General features: G+C 39.8%; 1 protein-coding gene across 1 annotated transcript in view; it reads left to right on the forward strand.

The window, feature by feature from the left end:
* The window catches only part of LOC149558823 (Major facilitator superfamily protein), a 239,510-nt gene that overhangs the window by 192,280 nt on the left and 27,816 nt on the right, over window positions 1-19,414 (forward strand). The window lies entirely within an intron of this gene.

Genomic DNA, 19,414 nt, shown 5'->3' on the forward strand with positions numbered 1-19,414 from the left:
TTTCAGAACTTTGACGCCATCTGCATGCATTCTCTGGCCGCCAATTTCTCCATTACAGGCATCCAACTCAAACACCTGCTGCTGCATACAAATGCCCAAATTGGCGTCCATTGGTTTGCTGTCATCACATGCCCGAGTTGGGGTTGCACCCTTGCGTGATCTGTACTTCAGCATGGCCCATTTTTGGGCATTTACATAGCCATTCCAGGAAGTAGCATGTGGATTACTTGGCACTTTGCCTGGAACTGAGATATCATACCAGGTTCATTCTGAAATTTAATTGCTGAAGTTTTGGTTAATAAATTATTAATTGGTTGCTGTCTAATATGGAATTAAATTTTATTACAGTATTTGGTATTAATGGTGGAATGATTTTTCTAAGTTGGTATTATAGCATTTTTTTATAGCAAACTACAAGGCCAAAGTGAACTAAAATTTATAAGCAGTTGTTGCATCCCCTAATATTGTGTTTGAATATCAAGAGCATCATTTATTATATCTGGATTGCTTGCCGAGTGTTTGACAAAATGCCAAACTTCTGGTTAGTGAAGAAAATCAATGTTATTCAAGTTATAACCAGGTCAGGGTTATTACAATATCGAATAGTTCAAAATATTCAATGATCATCGATGACTGGACAACACTAGCCGTAAATACTAACCAGTATGTTCGAATAAGGATTTGGTGTGAATTTCATCAAAATATGATAGTGTTGTGTGTGATCATTTAGAGGCACGCCCACAAAAATATCTCCTTAACTCCTCATGATACTAATCTCTGACTTGACTGTGTGCCTAATGTTTCTTAACGCCTTTCCCTTTGTTTGATACTTGTTAAATCACCGAGTAGGTGCCACTTCATGTGAATTGTCTGGTTGTCAGTATGGTTGCTGATTGTGTTCAGACAACTGCCAAGATAGTTTATACTATATTTTCTCCTGTTTGTTGACTTTCTGATCATTATCAAATCTATTCCCTAATTACCTAAGGTCTCTGTGAAATGTCGACAATGTAGTTCTATGTCGAAGAATAAAGGGTGCTCTTCACAAATGCATGGGTCTAAGAATATTGCTCAAAGATCTTTAATGTTGTTATGTTCGATTGACTTTTGCCTTGAACAATGCATGGATGAATGAGTGCAGATGGACAAAGGATCTTCTTGCTTGATTGAGCTCTCTTCTACTTGGTCATCATGAAAGAGAATCTTGCTACAATGGAGAAAATTGTGTTTTAGGATGCTATGAAATGTTTGAAAACTTGCTTGAGAATTCTTGGAAGCCAAATAGTCAGAGAACACTTGAACTCCGATTTGTCCTATTTGAAGTCTTGATCCTTGTTACAAAAATGAGGAGAAATAGATTTACTTTTATGCCTCCCACAACATTTCAGGTCTCAAAACTTGAAGGAGATTGGTGAGAATCTAGAAATCCTGCTAAACCAATGTGACAAGCCCCTACTTTAAATTTTGGGAAAAAAACCAAGGAAGAGGTCTCCTTGGGAGTCGAGAAGAAGGGCCACCTACTCTTGCCAAAAAGTGGTCAAACTTTTTTTCGGACTCAGGAATGAGGGGAGCATGCCAGAAATGTAGGCGATGCGAGGCTAGATCAAGCATAATGTTTTCGGTAAATTCTATATTCTAGCTGACGGCTAGAAGTGTATCTGAAAGGGCGCGTGACAGTTGAGTCATCCCTTCGGGAAAGTATATGTACATCGTCCGGAAGGGACTATTGAACATCATCATAATCATATTGTAAGCATTGGATTGCATATTGCGTATATGAATAAAGTATCTGTTTTATGTTATATCTTACTGTAATACATGCCATAAGTATCTTTTTACCCTATACAGTAAACATTTGGCGCCGTTGTCAGGTAACGAACTTGGGTCACCCGCGTGACAGGCAAGAATACTCACCACTATACTACAATGACAAGCAAAAGCTACAAACAACTATACTACCCAAGAGCCAATGGACAAGCAAAAGCTATGAACAAGATCCTGGTCGGGGTGATTTATAAATCTTATGCAGTCGAGGGAGAAGATTGGGAAGAAAAACTACCATCAGCATTATGGGCGCACCACACTTCATATAAAGTAACAACGGGACACACTCTGTTTCAGTTGATGTATGGGGAGGAGGCCATGGTATCGATGGAATTCATGAAACCGAGTCTAAGGGTCACGATTGAGAACAAACTGGGAGATATGGAAAGTCTGAGAGAGAGGTACAACTTAAATAAAATGGATGAGTGACAATTGCAGGCACAATGGGGCACTGAAGTTACACAAAACAGGTGTAAGGTATGGCATGACAAGCATTTAAAATTGAATAAATTTCAATCAAGCCAATTAGTTTTAAAGTATAATAGGCGGAACAAGATCAGACTAGGAAAGTTCAAAGTGAAGTGGGTAGGACCATACAAGATACATGAAGATGGTGATAATAGAGCAATCAAGTTATGGACACTCGATGGGAAGGAAGTAGCCGATGCAGTGAATGGGTCGAAGCTAAAAGTCTATCATGAGAAAAACAACGTGCCTCGGCGGATGAACTTTTTAGAAACACTATAAAAGCAAATAAAAAGTAGTAATGTATATATCTAAGATAAGTAGATGTAAATAATGTATAAAGTTAAACATTAGTAGGTATAAAAGAAAATTATAATATAAAGCAAGCTGAAGGCTATATTAGGTATTGTAAGGCCATGGAAGACTAGAGATAACCATATTGTACAATTGCAATAAATCATATGTATGAGTGATTGAGGCATCGTATGGTCACCAAGGAGGAGAATGAGGCACCGTATAGTCACTAAGGAGGTCATACAACCATATAATATGGAAGAAGGGTGGTTAACATGAGATACATAACACCGTATGGTCCCACCGTACAACAAACAACACATATAGAGAACAACCAAGGCACCGTACGACATGAAAGTGAAGCACTGATCACCGTACAATTCTTATGCAATAAAGGAAACCACCGTACGACTTTTTAAGAGCAGGAAGGCAAGTGTAAAGAAGGAAAATTGCTATACGGCCAAGAAGTTGTGTACACAAATAGAAGAATAGAATAGTATGGCCCAATAGGAGATCATACACCACCGTATGGATAATAGTGGAAGGAAGAAGATGACCGTACGGTCGTACAATATAAGATCAACATATCAAGGAACTCAAAATCATTATACGACCATCATCACAAATAGGGAATGGAGACAAGGAGCTATTTCGTACGGGCAGGACATTAGAAGCCTAGAGGAAAGGACCCTACAGCCATCAGCTAGTAGGAGAGCTTCGCAAATAACACATTGAGTGGATGCCAGGGAGTAATACTGTACACTGTACGACTGAGAAGTTTTTAGAGGGAAGTTGTACATGCCATTGTACAACATACAGACGTTGTATTGAGGTCTAAATGCTTCAATTTCATAAGTTAATAGAGGAGCAGAAGCCATCCAGCCATACAGTTTTAGGAGGAGAAAATATTGCACCTGTACAATAGATAGAGCATTGAAAAGAGGAGCCATACAAGAAGCACTGGAAAGAGGGCTGTATGGATCTGTACAAATGCCATTAGAAGTAAAAGGAAACTTTGAAATAAGTTGTGTACAGAGGCAACTAACCTAACTGTTTTGTCTTCTTCAAAGCAAAATGACAAATAAGTGACAGTTATGCATTCAGCCGGTAAAAGGGCTTGGAAAAAGAAATTGGAAGAAGATTCAACAACAACTGCATCCATGAACAGGAATGTAAAGACTTTGCCATCTGGAGTCCATGCAGCAAGAGGGACAAGTACAAGACCAAGCAAAAAAAAAGGGAAGCAACAATTACAGTCGATTGTGATGGCGAATAATCCCACAACGCAAAATCTTTCATTTGAAGGGTTGCATGGAGTAGAATGCAGGAAGTGGTGGCAGGAGGCATTTGATAACCATCAAATGAAGGCCAGCATTCAAAAGGCACAGGTTGCATGGGTAGTACAAATGCCTGTATTTTGTATCCGAGATTATGAAGGTTTTTTGCGCCTCATGATAGAAACGTACAATAGGTTCTCTCGAACCAGTACATTTGCCTACCTTGGTTACAACTTGGTAATATCATTTAGACCAACGAACTTCACATGGGTATTCGGGATATTTGGTCTTGCACAAGGGGGAAGGAAAATAGATAGCAAACAAAAAAAGTTGAGTCGGGAGGTAAAGACACAATTGATATAGCTGGTATGTGGGGATTTGACACAAATGGAGCAAGAAGCTCTCATGGACACGTCGAAGGGTAGAGGATTGAAGAAATCCAATGTGCAGGAAGGCCACTAGCATTGTCTTATGGATGTAGTAAAAAGTCGCTTCACAGGATCTAGCCGCGCTTTAGACATTTCATTCCCATAGGTGGCGATGATGAACGAGATTCTGAATGGAAGAGTGTACGACTAGGCTACATTGTTGGTAGAGTGGATGCATGAATTTGTGACACTGTAGCACAAGATGTTCTACATGTCACACTATGTCATTAGGCTATTCTTGGAGGCAACGATGCAGATGATCCCCAACAATAGATTGGAGGCCAAACAGGGACCACTCGCGCCAGGCGAACCCTCAATCATGTAGTGGAAGCATCTTGATACACTTGGCACCAAGACCATGGTCGGATAGAAATGACAGAGACCGGACAATGGAAATATTGATAGACTTCTTCTGCCCTTTTTAGCATTCATAGCATGATGTTGTTGTTGGCCTATTTCCCCACTGTCCCGTAGGCTAACTAGGACATTAAAGGGACTTAGAGGCCATTTGGCCTAGATAGTTTCAGTTGCAGGTCTTTCTGATGGATTCTGAGGCAACTTTGGGCATACTTACTATTTATAGTAAGTCATCTTGGACATGGTCGGACATCCAGTGGCAACGGTATGTTGATGGTAATTGTTTAAAATTGACAAGAACACTTGTTTATCATTGATAAGATTTGTTATGCATTGATAAAGCTATTTTATAAAGTTAAATTTAAATATTTAACTTTATTAATGAATAGACTATAGTTTGTGGGAAATATTTAAATTAAAAGAGTCCCTTTTATTTTGTAACACATTGGAGACATAAGTTACATAAAGGGAGTTATGTTTTATCCCACATTGAGAAAATTAAGGATGGAGCTCTTGTGAGAACACTATAAAAAAAATGGAAGAGCTTCTTTTATGCATGGTTGGAAATATCAAAGAAATTGGAGAATTTTCTGGAGGTTATGTCTCAATAGTTTGAAGGACGAAATCCCTTCAAGCTGAAAATCTTGATGCCATTGAAAGATATGGTCTTGAGATTCAACAGAGTAGCAATTCGAAAAAGTAGAAACGAAAAAGCAGGCGGAAAAAGCGGAATCGAAAAAGAAAGCGGAAAAAGTGGAATTGAAAAAGTAGGCGGAAAAAGCCAAATCAAAAAAGCAAGCGGAAAAAGTGGAACCGAAAAAGCAGTTCGAAAAAGTAAAGCAGAAGGGGGAGCATTGAAGGAAAATTATTATAGCCATCTACAACCAGGTTCCCTTGTTAGTATTGTTTTTTTTAGGGTATTATAAGTTTCAGCTGTAAGTGTGCATTATACCAGCATTGTCATTTTGGTAATCCATGTAAATGCCAAAGTCTTGGTCATATTTCATGAGCATTGTATTAGAAATTTGATTGCAATAAAAAAGATAATAGTTGCTGGTGTCATTTAAGCAATTCAATCTCATTATTTATCAGCTAGATAGTTTGCATACCAACTGTTTGCAAAAATGCCTGTTGGCTGTAGGTGTTCTTTTCTCATGCTTAGATCATAATATATGCACTGAATATTGTCAAAATTAGGAGCACACTCATGTTAGGTCATTGTGTAGTTCATTGTAATCTTCTATCACTAGATTCTCATTGATGCAAATTGGAAAAAAGTCATTTAAAGCAAGCTGAAATACTATATCAGTCATATGTCTCTTGCATGTGAATTGTTTGACAAAATTCTTTGAGCCTTCAATCAGCATCTTTGAGAGCAGATTTGAGGAGGGTTATTACAGTGGTATCAGAACTTGCTTGCAAAGTGTTTGACGAAATGTCAAACAACTGAAGTATAAAGATTTTTGGTGTTTGAAGAAGTTATAACTTGTTGGGGTTATTACAGTGGTATCGCAGCCGTTTCCTGCCATCCTGTGGAGGTCTTATTGCAAATTTGGATTAGCCAGATAGAGAGAAAAATGTTTGACAAAATGAATGCCAGTCCAGATCAGGGAAAGGAAAGATTCTTACAGTTATTAGACACCTTAGCACAGGGACAGCGATCAGCAGAGCAGAGAGCACAGGAACAGAGTCAGAGATTGGAGCTTATGATGCAGATGATGGCTCGTCAAATGGGGTTGAATGCTAACGTAGGTGGAGGAAATAATCAGAATGGTAATAATCAGAATGGTAACAATCAGAATGGTAACAATCAGAATGGGAATAATCAGGATGGGACACATAATGGAGGTGAACAAGTTGGGAACAATTTCGGTCATGCACCCCAGCACGCTAGGACAGTGAGTTCGAGGCCCATGATTCCCACATTTCCTCCTAGAGCTCCAGAGCAGCCCGTACCAGAGCCCCAGATCACTGATATACAGGACCAACTGAGGAGAGATTGGGAAGCCGGAGGTTCAGATTTTACTACTGCAATTACCTTTAGGGAGTATATAGATGTACGGATGAAGCATATGCCTCGTGGACATGACAAGAACTAGAGCTATGAGCTACGGAAGAAAGTAGGGAAACTTCAATTACCATATTATGATGGCTCGGGGAAGTCTACAGCAAGAGCTTGGGTTCAAAGGCTTGACACATACTTTCAAATGAACCCTATGCCTGAGGAAGAAGCTATTAAGTATGCAACAATTCACCTGGATGGGTTAGCACACAAGTGGTGGCATCATGATATGGTCACTATGGGTCATGCACATTACCTCATATGTGGAGTTTAAGGAGAGACTGATTGAACGTTTTGATAGGCCTAAGGATCGTACCTTCCCTATGACAAACAGAAACTTGTATGAGGAGTTTAACAGACATGCTGATTCGATACAGGGAGACATTAGCATATCTTTAGGTAATAGTTTATCTGCATCATCTTTACAAGTAGAAGGGGTTACAGACGTTGTGCAGGTTGAGCCAGAAGGTGATATCACAGGCACACCGGATTGTGCGATTGACACAGATAGTGATTCCAGTAGAGTTGGGCTGGATGAAGTTACAACAGTTGAGGATACTGTCATGTTTGAGGATAGTACAGTTGATCAAAAAGTGAGCATTCAGGACTTTGCAGAAAGCGAGTATCAGGCACAGTTGGATGCTTCTTTACAGGAGATAGAGGCTAGTAGCTCTTTACTTGGTTTGGCAAGCCAGCTAAAGACAAGGGACAAGAATATTGTCACGGCTTTATCTCATCATGACAGGATACATGGATTGATTGAGAATCACATTTGGATGATTCAACTGCAGGAGAGACAGAAAGGAGTCACAACAGGTTCTTGTGATGACTTACAACAGATCAAGGAAGATGCAGTGAAGGAGGAGGAGAAGGAGGTTGATCGGCTTTTTCATGAGCTGGAGGATACTCGAAATTCCTTGGTGTGTACTCGGTTGGCTCTCTAGGATTCTGAGAGACACGTGGAAAAGCTTTGTCTTGAGGTGAGTTCAGTTCGGGAGTTAGCGCGTATAGCAGGGACTCAGTTTTCTTTTATAGTCGGGTCACATGATGATGATATGAGTATGTCTAGCATTCACACTCCAGATTCAGAGATTGTAGACAAGTGCGTGAAGTCGGTATTGTTCACATTACTCAGGTGAGAAGTTTACTTGAATTGCCAGCTGGTTTCCGTTCATGGATTAGATGTTGGGATCCTTATCTTAGTACTTGGGATCATTTTGGCCAGAGATATCTATCATTCCTTGGTAGTAGTATCTGTTGCACCATCATGGACTTGATTAGTAGTTTGCCAGGTGTAGTTCTCATCCATGCCAGCAGCTTGTTTGATGTTGGAATTAGTTTTTACACACCTGTGTTGGGCATTGTTCATATATCCAGTCGACCGTTCTTGTTGGAATGGGTTGATGATCTCTCAGATATGACAGAGTTTACAGAAGAGTCCCAAGATTTGAGTATTACAGATGATAGCTATTCCGAGGTTACTCCTTTGGACAGTGTACTAGGGATAGAGTATAGGAGTTCGACCAGTCGGCACAATCATGTGTCTAGTCAGTTGAGAGTTGGCGAGCAAGACATTTCTATCGCTTGCGAGCATTTCGATGCTGCTCGTCAATTGTTAGCAGTTTATGGATGGGGTTCTCCTAGTGATGAGCAGGGAGGCAATTATCTTTCCTTGACAGAGATCCACTCTTTATGGGAGGCTATCCGGATTCTGAGACAAAATTATATGCAGTTGGTAGCCGACAGAGATTATCTTATGGAGTGGGGGAGTACAGCATATGATGCATTATTGGCCAAGGAAGATGAGGTGAGTGATCTTACTCAGCAGCTCGAGGTGACTTCTGAGTTTCTTGAGAGTACACAGTTGGCTTTCAAGGAGTCACAGTTTCATTTAGCTAAGGTGACCATGGAGTTAGAACGACTTCAGTCTTTACCAGATTCTGTACAATCACGGACCGTGGTGTCTGGTGATCCGCGAATGTCCATGGTTGAGGTTGATAGAGGTAGTGGAGATGAGGATATATCTGTCCACAACACTAGTATTGGCATATTTGGTCCGTTTCCACTGGAGGCAGGTTGAACTGAGTTGGGCGCTGCAGCTGAGCATTGTGATATGTTTGACTTGGATGGCACAGAGACTAGTGATGTTGTTGTTGATTTTGCACTCTTGGCTATATCATCCTTTGACTTAGCTGATGATCAGTCACAGTTGGTTGTATCACGCCTGCAGGATGAGTCTTTGACTGGGATTGGTTCTTTTTATTGGCATTATACTGTAGGATATATTCATCGGTTTGCTTTTGATCCATGTGTTGAGGAGTTGATGGCAGACAGGTTTGGTCTGGGCTCTCGTTTTTGCTATCTACCATGTAATGACTATTCACCATCAGCAGTGCATGGGTGTTATGGTTATGAGACAGTGACCGATGATCTGCAGAGTTGTGATAATTGCAGTAGGTGTGCAATGTGTGGATTTTCTGTATTTGGTGCAGTTTCATGCGGGAGTATTCATCATTGTTGCAAAATTGTATTGTACATTCCGCATAGGCTAGTGGGATGTGTTGATGGTATTTACTATGTTGGCAGTTTGGGTTATCTACTCTACTTGGGTTTTGATATTTCGAGAGCTTGTTTCTCATGGGTTCCTGACTTTGGAGTTTGGGTGAGTTGTATTCGCCAATTTGATTATGGATTCCTCTTGGTTAATTTTCAGAGGTTGTTGCAGGAGCCTATGTTGACTGACAGCAGTATAGTTCATGACTACATTTGGGATCTAGGTGGATTGATTGGGTTGTTGTTCGACCATTGCTTGGGGACAAGCAATTTTGGGAAGGGTAGACTGTAATGTCCCCTTTTTAGCATTCATAGCATGATGTTGTCGTTGGCCTATTTCCCGATTGTCCCGTAGGCTAACCGGGACATTAAAGGGACTTAGAGGCCATTTGGCATAGATAGTTTCAGTTGCAGGTCTTTCTGATGGATTTTGAGGCAACTTTGGGCATACTTACTATTTATAGTAAGTCATCTTGGACATGGTCGGACATCCAGTGGCAACGGTATGTCGATGGTAATTGTTTAAAATCGACAAGAACACTTGTTTATCATTGATAAGATTTGTTATGCATTGATAAAGCTATTTTATAAAGTTAAATTTAAATATTTAACTTTATTAATGCATAGACTATAGTTTGTGGGAAATATTTAAATTAAAAGAGTCCCCTTTATTTTATAACACATTGGAGACATAAGTTACATAAAAGGAGTTATGTTTTGTCCCACATTGAGAAAACGAAGGATGAAGCTCTTGTGAGAACACTATAAAAGAAATGGAAGAGCTTCTTTTATGCATGGTTGGAAATATCAAAGAAATTGGAGAATTTTTTGGAGGTTATGTCTCAATAGTTTGAAAGACGAAATCCCTTCAAGTTGAAAATCTTGATGCCATTGAAAGATATGGTCTTGAGATTCAACAGGGTAGCAATCTGAAAAAACAGAAACGAAAAAGCAGTCCGAAAAAGCGGAACCGAAAAAGCAGGCGGAAAAAGCGGAGTCGAAAAAGCAAGCGGAAAAAGCGGAACTGAAAAAGCAGGCGGAAAAAGCCGAATCGAAAAAGCAAGCGGAAAAAGCGGAACTGAAAAAGCAGGTGGAAAAAGCTGAATCGAAAAAGCAAGCGGAAAAAGCGGAACCGAAAAAGCAGGCCGAAAAAGCAGTTCGAAAAAGTAAAGCAGAAGGGGCAGCATTGAAGGAAAATTATTACAGCCATCTACAACCAGGTTCTCTTGTTAGCATTGTTTTTTTTAGGGTATTATAAGTTTCAGCTGTAAGTGTGCATTATACCAGCATTGTCATTTTGGTAATCCATGTAAATGCCAAAGTCTTGGCCATATTTCATGAGCATTGTATTAGAAATTTGATTGCAATAAAAAAGATAATAGTTGCTGGTGTCATTTAAGCAATTCAATCTCATTATTTATCAGCTAGATAGTTTGCATACCAACTGTTTGCAAAAATGCCAGTTGGCTGTAGGTGTTCTTTTCTCATGCTTAGATCATAATATATGCACTGAATATTGTCAAAATTAGGAGCACACTCATGTTAGGTCATTGTGTAGTTCATCGTAATCTTCTATCACTAAATTGTCATTGACGCAAATTGGAAAAAAGTCATTTAAAGCAAGCTGAAATACTATATCAGTCATATGTCTCTTGCATGTGAATTGTTTGACAAAATTCTTTGAGCCTTCAATCAGCATCTTTGAGAGCAGATTTGAGGAGGGTTATTACAGTGGTATCAGAGCTTGCTTGCAAAGTGTTTGACGAAATGTCAAACAACTGAAGTATAAAGATTTTTGGTGTTTGAAGAAGTTATAACCTGTTGGGGTTATTACAGAGGATGATGAAGAGGACAAGGAGGTAGAAGTAATTACAGTTACACTGTTAAGATTTTCACAACCTGCTCTCTTAGCGATGACACACTTGGTTCCTGTAGGTATACATGGCATTCTGGGGTTTGGCTAGTTCAGACAGCATGTGGTGATGACTCCGGCTTTAGTTGCGATTCAACCTGCTGTAGAGACAACAACTATTCTAGAGGCATTAGCAGAGGCAAATCTGTCACCAACGGAAATTGCCATTCTGGAGGTAATGATGGTGCATACTTGCAAGGTTTTACCAAAGGTTGGGGTAAAGGTACTTGTACTTGATGAGGAGATAGGCACTCAGGAAGGAGTGATGGAGATACCGACAACCGAGAGTTTGAGGACACCGGGTGTTCATTTGGATGTAGTGGGTTCATATGCAGTGGTTACGTGGGATACAACATTGTTAGCATCGCCTAAGGAGCCAAACAGAGAGTAGAACTTAGAAGTTGAGCACGTACTTGAGTATGAGGTTTCACTGTACACTAGCACCTCGAACGACATACCTTCACACACCTACGTGAGTAGTTCCCGAGGAAGATCCTCTACAGACACAGGTGGAGGAGAGTCACCCGACACAGACTGATGGACTACCATATAGCGCTGTTGAGCGGATGGCAGAAATAGTAGAGAGGGCTATGGGTGCTCAGCAGCAGCCCCCAGTAGTGCCAGAAATAGGGATGAGAGAGGCATTCTTTGCTGATATAGTGACTCTAGTGACTCTGGCTCGCCAAGTAGTGACCTCTACAGAAATACAGGCCTTGGACTCAGTAGTAAAGAAGCTGGAGAGTGTGAGATCCTTCATGAGAGTAGGATGCCTAGCGGCCTTCATAGTTGTTTTGAGGAGCGAGGATGGCCGAGTGTGGAGACTGCAGTGATGTGTGAGGATTGGGCCACTACAAGAGATCTAGGTATGGGGAGCTGAGTAGAGGCTTTGACTCAGGAGATAGTCGAGATTCACAAGGATGCATATTACACCTTTCGGAGGAGTCAGGCAGACCAAGTAGCAGCGGAGAGGGCTCAAGAGGAGTTAGCTACTAGGCTAGCCACGAAGAGGGTAGCCTGGGAATCCAAGAGAGCAACATTGTTAGCCGGATAGAGTCAGCGACAAAAGATGGCAGCAAAGAAGGAACAATTATCAACAGAGGAGCGGGTGGCAGAGGAGAAAGAGAGAGAGCTGAGAGGGATTGCTGAAATGATGCAATCAGCTTTGGAGCTTCAGGTGGAGGCTGAAGTGGAATTGAAAGTATGGAAGGAGCAAGTGTATAAGCTATAAGCAGAGCTGAACGAGCTTAGGGCATAGACGGTTACTACACCAGGGATTCGTCCCTCTTCTTAGTGTCTAAATATTGATGTAATTATTTGTTTTGGTTGTAGTTTGAGTTTTGTTGTTAGGGTTGTCTCTTTTGTCGTTCGGAGTCGACTTTACTGTTTGGGGGGATGATGTTGTCGGTAAATTCTATATTGTAGTTGACGGATAGAAGTGTATCCGAAAGGGCGAGTGATGGTTGAGTCACCCCTTTGGAAAACTATATGTACATTGTCCGGAAGAGACCATTGAACATCATCATAATCATATTGTAAGCATTGGAGTTCATATTGCGTATATGAATAAAGTATCTGTTTTGTGTTATATCTTATTGTTCTAGATGTGATAAGTATCCTTTTACCCTGTACGGTAAACACATAATAGACATGAAATGTCAAGGACACTCAAATGGGACCTAAATGAGCATTTAATTATAGCTGCTTACAATTTAGGATGATACAAGACTCATACACAAAAAATTGATTTCAAAATTATCTGAAGTATTTGAAACACATGATATAAAGATTGAATATGCTTTCCTTCTCTTGCTCCGATTTTCATCAATAAAACACTCAATTTCCCAGCCCTGTTTGGAATTCACTATATTTCATACTTAATTCTACATTTATACTTGCTCCCTTATTTTGATTTTCACCATGACTGTCATATTTTCTTTGCATTGGTTGGAATTGTCCTATAACAAGTTGAATTGTAGTTTAGCATTTTAGATTTCACTCCAAACACAAGGTGATGATTGGCTTGGTGTTGGGTTTGGAGCCCCAATAAGGATAGAAATCCTCAAATTTGATCCCAAATGGGAAATCATTGATAAGAGGTGGAATCAACTCCACCAGCCTATTCATGCAATACGATACCTTCTCAACCCTCGATTTCTCTTTTCAAATTCCTACTCTGATCTTAATCTAGAGGTAATGGAGGGCTTTATGACATGCATTTAGAGGATGACACCTGAGCTTTATGTGAGAGACCTCGTTATGTTTGAATTGGAAATTCACCAAAATGCAAGTGGTAAGCTATTCTCTTCAGAGTGTGTCAAGAGAGGAAGAACCACTCAATTCCAAGTATAATATGTGGAATTTTGGAGTCTCTCAGTATTATAATTAGATAAAAACTAAAATATGTTGTTAGCTTGCTTTCTAACTCTTCAACTTCTTAGTTTGCAGATGCTTAGTTGTGATGTCCCCAGAGTGGGCCCCTAACGGAAGGTGACGTAGGTCTGTCCGTGCGGTTTGTCGCTACCACGTGTCCGGGGTCCTCGCTAGCGAGGCTATCCTGGGGTTGCCCCCTTAACGCGGGGAGGTGCCGTTTACTAACAGTCCGGGCTTTTGGTGCAACGGTTACTAACTTGGTATCAGAGCCGGAGGTCTCGAGGTCGAGACCCGCGGAGCGTGGTGGGCTGTGATGTCCCCAGAGTGGGCCCCTAACGGAAGGTGACGTAGGTCTGTCCGTGCGGTTTGTCGCTACCACGTGTCCGGGGTCCTCGCTAGCGAGGCTATCCTGGGGTTGCCCCCTTAACGCGGGGAGGTGCCGTTTACTAACAATCCGGGCTTTTGGTGCAACGGTTACTAACTTTAGTAACCGTTGCACCAAAAGCCCGGATTGTTAGTAAACGGCACCTCCCCGCGTTAAAGGGGGCAACCCCAGGATAGCCTCGCTAGCGAGGACCCCGGACACGTGGTAGCGACAAACCGCACGGACAGACCTACGTCACCTTCCGTTAGGGGCCCACTCTGGGGACATCACAGCCCACCACGCTCCGCGGGTCTCGACCTCGAGACCTCCGGCTCTGATACCAAGTTAGTAACCGTTGCACCAAAAGCCCGGACTGTTAGTAAACGGCACCTCCCCGCGTTAAGGGGGCAACCCCAGGATAGCCTCGCTAGCGAGGACCCCGGACACGTGGTAGCGACAAACCGCACGGACAGACCTACGTCACCTTCCGTTAGGGGCCCACTCTGGGGACATCACATTAGTGGTGAAATTGGGGTAGAAATACCACAAATCTACAAAAAATTCCCATCCGAATCTTCTGTCGGCCTTGTTGTTCATCTAGTTGTGAGCGCAATTAGAACTTGTTCGAGGCCATCCACACAAAGAAGAGGAACACGTTAGATCAGAAATGTCTCAATGACCTTTTCTTTGTACAATATAATCTTTGGTTGCTCATAAGGAAGGTAGATGAAACACCAACTGGTTCAAATGATTTGGATGATATAGATCCTTATAGTGATTGGACATCACAGGGGCAGACTCCATTGTTCTTTTCCCAATTTTTTAGAAAATTTTATACTTTTAGTTTGCTGATTTATTCTCCAAATGGTCAGTACTACCATCAAGATAAATCATAGAGTCTATTAAGATTGATTGATTGAGAATGAACACAAATTCTGATCAAGCCATATTGATTGAATGCAAGCAGAATCATGTGAAGCCAAAATGGCAGACTGATTCGTTTGATTTTGATACACGCCATGCAAGGCGGAAAATGTACTAATAATGAAAGATAGATCTAGTGGATAGATTGACAAGGATCTGTTGCACTGACGATTCAAGATCTGGTAAAGTATCAAGGCTCTTTAAGAATTGAAGTATTGGTGTTAAATGGTCCAGATTACTATAATATCAGAAATCAATCGGTGAAGTATTATTATAACTGAATTAATTACAATCAGCTTGTGGGACTTTAAGTGAACTAAAGAATCTATTTCAAACTTACAAGACAGATATGTACACTGTCATGAGACTGAAATTAACTAAGGATAGATATACACGGAATCAATAATCAACGGTGATAGAAATGAGAGTTTTGAGGAAACACTATCCAAATAGCATTGATATTGTATGATTTCACATTATGGATTGCATGTAATAGATGGTATAACAAACCAAGGGAGAATAAAGATCATGGATATCATGCAGAAATTTCCTTAAGCACATTTAACTTAGAAAATTATTTATTGAACTGTGTGATGGGCATTCACAGGCATAGTAGCTAGATGTTATGCATTTTTTAGAATTATACAATGGTATACTTCCATGTCATTCTTTGGTTGTTCGCTGCCCTTTTCATCTTCTTTTTGTGTTCTTTTCTTCCGTTCTTGTCCTAGTTACCTGATTCGTGCCCTAGAGGCCGGATCCAGATCTGGATTTGTGCCTGGATTCGTGCAGATCCGGGCAGGATCCTTGTTTTACACAGTGGATTCATCCGGATTCGTGGGCCATGAATCCGGACGAATCCACTGTGTAAAACAAGGATCCTGCCCGGATTTGCACTAATCCTCAAGGATCCAGTGCAAATCCTCAAGGATTGACGGGTTTATGTGAGTCCAAGTTAATTAATATGACTTTTGTAAATATATTATTTTGCTTTCTAGTGCTAAAATGACCCTTCTATGCATTATATACACTAAAAACTGAGAGAAATATACATTATATATATATATTCATGAATCCTCCATGAATCCTAATTGGAAAAAAGAAATCGCGAATCCACGGATCTGATTCACGTGCCCGAATCGGATTCGTATCCCGAATCGATAACTAAGATTCTTGTGGTGGAAGCCAAGTTTTTCATTTGAATAGTCAACTTTTGTTGACTTTCATCCATTTTGGATCTACAGATATCATTTGTATTTGGAATTGAAGCACTCTCACCATATTCTACTGCAACCTTTGGAATCTTTTCTCTTAGGAGTCTTCAAATTCTCCTGCCATGATGCTTGTGCTGGTCCCCAGGATCTTGAGCTAGTCTTGCCTCGAATCTTTTCAAGATTTCAGCCATTTGCCTCTTTTGCAAGTGGCATACACACACACTCTTCTTCCCTTTTGTCATATCCCTTTACTGAAACCATGACTTTATAAAATAGATTTTAGCATTAGATAATAAAAGGTGGAGTGATTTAATGAGTGAAAGGGTAGCCCAACTCAAAATAAAAATAAATAAAACTGGTAAGACTAATTGTGTCCTGATCAAGGGGCTGACTGGGGCAAGATAAGCTGAAATGGAATAATAAGTAATAATCACTACTCAATAAGGAAAAATAAGGCATTAAGGTTGGCACTTAAGGAAGTAAAAACAATAAATAAGAGACCAGCACTGCATTTAATATCAGGTACTCCTTGATCACTGCTCTTCTTAAACGATTAGTTATCATTGTTAATGAAAAGGCAGCACGTAAAGAAACTTCATCTGAAAGAGAATTCTGAGTCTGAAGAAAAATGAATCAATGTTAAAGCATCAATGAAGCACTGGATAAAGCAATCAAGAAATAGAGATCTGATCTGGATAATAAGGCAATAAGAAATTGGATTTTGAAAGCAATAATAATCTGGATCAAAAGGCATTATGATACAGAAGAGAATTATACTATATAAGTAATTTTTTTGCATGTGTTTGAATCCATTATTTACTAGTTTGTGAAATTGGTAAAGAATAGATTGATTAATTTGTCAATCTGTCAAGCTTCTTAGATTTTGTAATTAATTAATTAATTTTCATACAAGCATTCATATATGATATTAGTGAGGAAATGTGGTAGGGAGATGCAATAGTACCAGCTCCCTCAATAAGTAGACCATCCCAAGTGGGTTTGCTTGTGTTCTAAGGGATCAAATTTTCTTCGAAGGGTGTTCTTGCCCTTTGGCATACTTGTGGAGAATAGTCTCTTGTTGCCCTATCATGCTTCTCCATCAAATGGCTATTATGGTTGACTGTTGGCTAAAGCTGTAGTAAGGATCCAAATGCATAGGAAGCATTATGATCATTCGTTGGATGTTGATTGATTATTTTCCTAGGTTAAATTTCTAGTATGTAATTTAGTGAAAGAATACTCGTCTAAACAGTGGAACTGTTATTTTTGGGCAAAAAACTTGTATACCCTGCAAAGGGGACATTATGCCCCAATTCATAAAACTGACACGAGAAAATTTACCCTCTTATAGATGCTACATGGAAAATTGTAGCCAACTACTTAAAGGTTTGTGCTTATAAGTTTGAGAATATGTAGAATTTCTTACATAACTTGAATAAACTAACACAAAACACACATATGAAGCAATTAACAAAAGACATTCACACTACCATTAAGATGCATGCTAGAGAAACTCAGAAAGGGAAAATTCAAACATGGAAATGGGATGTTGTGGCTTTAATTGAGTTTAAGCATGCAAGATGATAGGGAAATTTGTCTTCGGAAGATCGAGAATGAGTGAATTTCAGTCAGAAATCGGTCTTTATTCCATCTACACTGCTTTGCTTTCTTTTCTCCGTAATTGTCTTTCATTTGTCAAAAGTTGGGCTTAAGGAAATACATCTATTGATGAATTTGGGTGGAAGAATGTGGAGAGCTGCATGGCCTGCTCTGACCACCACTATATGGAATAGCAAGTGAACTGAATTCTTAAAGCATGCAACCCCAAAAAAGCTGATATTATTCCTGATACAAGAGGTTTGACCAATTTACTGAACCTATTAAATTCTGTACAGCACACAATGTACAAAATATCTACAACATTTTCCATATTTACATTGATCCTTTTAGTTTTGTAAAGGAAATATAAGCTGCTTCCTTTTGCTAGCTTGTGCATTGTAGGACACTGTTTTGTTGAAGAAGAATAATAGTTTAAGAGAAAATGCTCTCTAGAAGGAACAGGTGCAAAGGGTGAAAAGACCAATTATAAACTGCAACATTAAGGATAGTAGTCCTAGTGGTCCAACAGGCAATGATATATTTTCCTATTAATGTAATGTCCCCATTTTTGCTAGCATCAAAGTTTGGAGTATTAGCCTATTATTGTGATCCTCGTAGACTAATTACTGTGGATAGAGTTCTTCACACCAATTTGGTCTTCATTTGACTTCGATTGGAATTCATTTGAGCTTAGTTTTGTGCAACTTCTATTTATGGCAAGTCAAGTGATGATTGAGAGGGACTCTTTCTACTTTTGGAAAGTACATTTGGTTATAGGGGGAAATAATAGGTATGACTCCTGTTTCAGACAACACACTTAAAGGATAAGTATTTTGGGAGTTTTAGTGGCCAAATTATTATTAAATCATTAGATGGCTTATTATAAAGTTATAATGTCACTTAAGTTGAGGGTTGAGTCATCGTTGGAAGGGGCCATTTATTTAATTAGTTATAAGCCCAAGTCAAGTATTAAATATAAAAGTTCAAGGAATTGTTATATTTAAAAGTTGAAGCCTCTTAAGTGAAAAGCGTTTTCATGAAGCCATGTGCTAGAAAATTTATTTATTAAAAGAATCTAATGGAAGGTTCTAATTAATGGTGTGTTGGTGAAGCCAAGTGGATTATAAAAGGTGGCTTCATGAAGCAAATGAATCATGCAATTGAACTTATTGCTTTTATTTGTCTTGGTTAGAGTTTTTTGAGTTCTCTGATTTCATTTCCCTTGATGAGGTATAAGGGTTTGATATGGGGTTTCTAGAGATTGAAGTTGTGCATGAAGCCACTGCTGAGGTAAAGTGGTATTGATCTAATTTGCAAATCCGATTTAGGAGTATCTTCTCTATTGTTTCAGACTGTGGCTGAGAAGCAAAGTATTGGTTGAGGAATTTAAGATCTGCATTCCTGAAAATTCTGGAGTGTCTTCTATTTCTTTGTTTACTGTGGCTGGAAGACATCATTGGTTAGTGAATTATTGTTCTGCTATCAAGAGGTTGAACAAGTGGACAATTGAGAGCTGGAGTTGGGATAATTGGTTGGTCTATCTTATAATTCTAGCTGGAGCTGCTATCTACATTATTTGCAGACCTGTGTCAATCTGTTGGGGGCCTGTGTGTTGTTGCCTGGGGCCCAACGTTGGAGAATTTTACACCTGAATCACCAATAAAGGGTGTGTGTTGCATTCTTTCAGGCCTGCAGTTGGTAAATCTGACCTGTGATTGTGTGCTGAAGCTTGTGTACACCATTTCGGAGGCTCTCAATATCCTTTAGAGGC

This window comes from Cupressus sempervirens, chromosome 5, assembly GCF_028749045.1.
Source record: "Cupressus sempervirens isolate cs-2001-9-10 chromosome 5, ASM2874904v1, whole genome shotgun sequence".
Taxonomy (NCBI): Eukaryota; Viridiplantae; Streptophyta; class Pinopsida; order Cupressales; family Cupressaceae; genus Cupressus; species Cupressus sempervirens.